The 5563-nt window shown below is 44.4% G+C and overlaps 1 non-coding gene across 1 annotated transcript; it reads right to left on the bottom strand.

Annotated features, from left to right (window-relative positions):
* Positions 1-271: 271 nt before the first annotated feature.
* Trnap-ugg (transfer RNA proline (anticodon UGG)) lies at positions 272-355 on the bottom strand. Its single transcript has one exon. It is a non-coding gene; the product is annotated as a tRNA-Pro (tRNA).
* Between the last annotated feature and the right edge of the window lie 5208 nt (positions 356-5563).

Genomic DNA, 5563 nt, shown 5'->3' with positions numbered 1-5563 from the left:
AAAGAGCATTTGCATTTGTGTTGTATGTTGATAGGTAAAAGATAGAACTTCTTGTTTAATCTCTCAGTTTTTCCTACTTGATTTCTGGTGGTTACTGTCACAAAGCGAAATAGCTTTTCTGGCGTTTACTAAAGGAAAGAAAGAAAAAAACCATATGAAAGTCGCAGTGTGAAATGGCTCTGAGCACTATGGGACTTAACTGCTGTTGTCATCAACCCTAGAACTTAGAACTACTTAAACCTAACTAACCTAACGACATCACACACATCCATGCCCGAGGCAGGATTCGAACCTGCGACCGTAGCTGTCGCGCGGTTCCAGACCGTAGCGCCTAGAACCGCTAGGCCACCCAGGCCGGCTCGTAGTGTTAAGGTTTTTCAGACTCTCCAGTCTTTCTTAGTGTACTGGGGAAGTTTCTTCTAGTAAGACTTAATCTTGAACTGCTTTATAATTTAACCAGTGAATTGAGAATACGCTATGAACCCGTTTTTTAATGCCAAGAAACAATATCCCGGTGTATAGAATCTGACCCATGCTTAAATAACTGACATTTTTTTTAAATTTCTTAATGACGAAAACTTCTCGGTGTGCAGGGAAATAAGGATCTGACAGGGGTTAATCTAAGACTAAAGCCATAACAGATATGCAGCTACTCACTGTATGTGTATACGAAACTGCACCTTATAGACATAATTCACCCCAAGAGAATCTTTTTTGGTTATGTATTCCAAAACAACTAGCATATCGAAAAGACCTGAACTGGGGTGATAGTAGAATTTCATCTCGAAGTCACTGTCTCCTCAAGCATGTATCTTGAAGTTCCTCGTTAGCACGAACATAACGCACCGACATAACTGAAAATATCATTTAAAATAAAATGGTATACTTCTTCTCGGCTTAAAATGTATATAAAGCGAACGTAGTTCTTTCGAAAATGTAGTTAATAAGTGAAAAAATTTAGAGATATGGACCACTTGAAAAGTATCATGAATCAACGTCAGGGAAACAAAAAATTAGTTTGGAAGAATCCCGAATTAATATGTTTTACAGCAACTGAATGCAAGATCTCATCTATTACACACAAATCGCATTCAACGGACCACGTATCTTTACATGACCATCTATGCATAAGAGACAAAGAGAATCATCATTTATTAGCGTTAACCTCCTATGACTGGACGAGCAATGAGACAAACATTTGAAAGCCCGGGAGACTGAATAAAAATAGGACGTTGATTCCCAAATGTTCTAGCGATGTTGCGAACTCTAACAAAGACCTAACACTCTGCACATTAAATACGACTGCAAAGTATCTTGCAGAAACAACTCTAATGTTATATAATATGAAAATCATATTACGTGCAATTACGCAAATGCAGCGAGAGAAGCAAGCAAGCAAGTAAGTATATCACAAATAATCCAGAAAGAAATTGTTCCGCCGTGCCCATTTCACAAGACGAAAAGATGAGCATGTCCCCATAACAGCCAGCGTAAGAACAGTGCTAGGTGACGTCAAAGTTAAGACGACTTGCTAAGACACATCTTACAGTTTCCACTCACCAATAAATTACCCCAATGAACAGGTAGATGGCTACAGGTTTTTTGAGACAGACAAGTGCCTACCTATGCGCGTTAATCAAAAGTGACAGACAGGAGATAACTTTCAAGATTATTTTGACTCTCATGAGCAATTTGAATTGGAGTCATGCCTATTATAGCGTACTCGTAACATTTCGCTGAAATGTCTTGACGTGTACAATGACTGCTTTAGTTTAACCTTTTCCCCATGTTCAGAGCATCCATCGGTGGTCTACCTGTACACATGCCAATCATTGTGGCATGTGACAAACAGTCATTGTGAGGGGCGGTGATTCTGTGTCCCTGGCAGCAGCACTGTTCCTGGATATCAGGGATTCGAGGCAGATATGGCACACTATTGGTAGGATGATAATTGACTATCATTGAACGAACTTGGAGACCGGAAGGCCTCATGCGTTTGCTGCACCTTTCTTACACGATACTTTATCACTACGTCAGCACCTCCAAGAGACCTGTCGGTACGGTGATGCGAAGCAACTCCTCTTTTCCTGTAGCTATGAACGTCGTCCTAAGCAATGCTAGCTTAATGAATACTTGTTCTAGCACTTCGACGCCTAGTCACTGAGGCATCTTGCGATACCCTCCCCATGACGATCTTTCGCTGTGTTAGTCACAAGAGCCATCCGGAACCGTGGCACAACACCCCTCTTTCCTTATGGAGATCCAGTCCACGATACTGTCGTCCGTTTACAATTCTGAAGCAAGTTCTTAACAGTACGTTTTATGCTTTGGCATACATGTACAATATGTTCCGATTCTCCTTATTCAAATCCAGCATAAACTGCAATGTTCATTGTACATTAATTACTGTTCTCTAATATTAACCCAGTCTACGGGCAACTCGTTCAATGTGAACTCAAGTGGTTAGACTTCTTACTGCCTACAGTAGATACAGATTGCACAGTGCAGAGTTAGAACCACAACCGAAATCGAGACACTGAGTTTAGTGTGTCATACATCACGATATACCTGTACGTGTTGATGTATCCACTCCGTGGTAATGAGATCTTCTTTTTCACTGCATTGCTATTTACCGCACGAGATTTCCCTCGTTCTTCCTGTACACATTACTACATCGAATCATCACGTAACGAAGTGCATTTCTTGTGCACTTGACACGTTTCACATCATAACCGCTACAGTACTGAGCGATTGATCAGTGGAACACACAACCAGCTGACTAACTAACTAACTGTCTGCACACCGGTTTAGCTGGCCATTTGCTATATACTCATCTGCTGATACAGTAGCCAGTACACAACGGCCACTCCAATTTTCAGCACGTTGTTGCCAACGGCATATCACTGCCAGCAGCAGTTTACCTGGAGTTGAGAGATTCGAGGTATGTACGGTACACTATTGTCACGATGATAACTGCATATTCGAGAGCCTGCACGATCTTGGAAATGGAATGCCTCGTGTGTTCGCTGCACCATAGCTTGTGTGGTGAGCTGGAAGCCATCCTGACCGCACTGCCTACCAGCCCTACCTATCACCGTAGTGGTATACACTCTTGGAAATTGAAATAAGAACACCTTGAATTCATTGTCCCAGGAAGGGGAAACTTTATTGACACATTCCTGGGGTCAGATACATCACATGATCACACTGACAGAACCACAGGCACATAGACATAGGCAACAGAGCATGCACAATGTCGGCACTAGTACAGTGTATATCCACCTTTCGCAGCAATGCAGGCTGCTATTCTCCCATGGAGACGATCGTAGAGATGCTCGATGTAGTCCTGTGGAACGGCTTGCCATGCCATTTCCACCTGGCGCCTCAGTTGGACCAGCGTTCGTGCTGGACGTGCAGACCGCGTGAGACGACGCTTCATCCAGTCCCAAACATGCTCAATGGGGGACAGATCCGGAGATCTTGCTGGCCAGGGTAGTTGACTTACACCTTCTAGAGCACGTTGGGTGGCACGGGATACATGCGGACGTGCATTGTCCTGTTGAAACAGCAAGTTCCCTTGCCGGTCTAGGAATGGTAGAACGATGGGTTCGATGACGGTTTGGATGTACCGTGCACTATTCAGTGTCCCCTCGACGATCACCAGAGGTGTACGGCCAGTGTAGGAGATCGCTCCCCACACCATGATGCCGGGTGTTGGCCCTGTGTGCCTCGGTCGTATGCAGTCCTGATTGTGGCGCTCACCTGCACGGCGCCAAACACGCATACGACCATCATTGGCACCAAGGCAGAAGCGACTCTCATCGCTGAAGACGACACGTCTCCATTCGTCCCTCCATTCACGCCTGTCGCGACACCACTAGAGGCGGGCTGCACGATGTTGGGGCGTGAGCGGAAGACGGCCTAACGGTGTGCGGGACCGTAGCCCAGCTTCATGGAGACGGTTGCGAATGGTCCTCGCCGATACCCCAGGAGCAACAGTGTCCCTAATTTGCTGGGAAGTGGCGGTGCGGTCCCCTACGGCACTGCGTAGGATCCTACGGTCTTGGCGTGCATCCGTGCATCGCTGCGGTCCGGTCCCAGGTCGACGGGCACGTGCACCTTCCGCCGACCACTGGCGACAACATCGATGTACTGTGGAGACCTCACGCCCCACGTGTTGAGCAATTCGGCGGTACGTCCAGCCGCCCTCCCGCATGCCCACTATACGCCCTCGCTCAAAGTCCGTCAACTGCACATACGGTTCACGTCCACGCTGTCGCGGCATGCTACCAGTGTTAAAGACTGCGATGGAGCTCCATATGCCACGGCAAACTCGCTGACACTGACGGCGGCGGTGCACAAATGCTGCGCAGGTAGCGCCATTCGATGGCCAACACCGCGGTTCCTGGTGTGTCCGCTGTGGCGTGCGTGTGATAATTGCTTGTACAGCCCTCTCGCAGTGTCCGGAGCAAGTATGGTGGGTCTGACACACCGGTGTCAATGTGTTCTTTTTTCCATTTCCAGGAGTGTATATATCAATACAGAGTTGGAGATTCATATTTCTATTATTTACCCCAATCCCTTAAATGGCACTAAATGCATATACTATATTATAGGTTTATTTATTGCTACTCCAGAATTCATCTATGGTATAGAAGGAGTTGTCAAGGAGAGATGAGTTCAATTTATTTTTTAAGCTATTACTGCTGTCTGTCAGACATTTAATTTCATCTGGTAATTTCTCGAAAATTCTTATAGCAGCACATTTTACCCCTTTCTGTGCCAAAGGTAGGTTGAGTAAAGGATATTGTACGTCTTTCTTTTCTGGTATTATTAACACGAATGTCAATGTTGTTTTTAAATTGGTCCATGTTGTTGGGAACAAATTTCATTAGTGAGTAAATGTACTGTGAGGCTGTTGTAAGAATTCCCAATCTTTTAAAAAGATGCTTACAAGATGCCTACAAGATGTGCGATTATGAACCCCACACATTATTCTAACCACTTTGTTTTGAGCAGTGAATACTTTTTGTCTAAATGTTGAGTTACTCCGAAATATTTTTCCGTATGACATCAGAGAGTGAAAGTATGCCAGCTTCCTAATTTATATATCCTCAAAATTGGCAATTATTCTGATTGCGAAAGTTGCTGAACCTAGGCGCTTTAGAAGATCCATAATATAGATTTCCCAATTAAGATTCTCATGTACGTGCAAAAACTTAGTATGGCTGTCTACTGACTTCTGTTGATGTGTTATATTTATTAAAAGAACTGTACTTTTGCAGCAGACAATTGGATGTACTGTGTTTTTTCAAAGTTTAGAGCAATCCCATTTGCAGAAAACCAATTACTGACTCTTACAAAGACCTTATTTGTATCATTTTCATGCCGTGCAGACCCACGTTCTCATTATGGGACACAGAAACACATATTTACCTCTGCCTGTCGCATGTCACAGGGCACACAGGTTAACATGGATAGAGACAAACCACCAATGATTGCTCTAAGCATGGGGAAAATTAAACTAGTCATTGTAGATGTCAGGATACTCCAAGTAAAGGTC

Source organism: Schistocerca gregaria, chromosome 5 (genome assembly GCF_023897955.1).
Source record: "Schistocerca gregaria isolate iqSchGreg1 chromosome 5, iqSchGreg1.2, whole genome shotgun sequence".
Lineage (NCBI taxonomy): Eukaryota > Metazoa > Arthropoda > Insecta > Orthoptera > Acrididae > Schistocerca > Schistocerca gregaria.
This window is presented reverse-complemented; position numbering and strand designations above follow the sequence as displayed.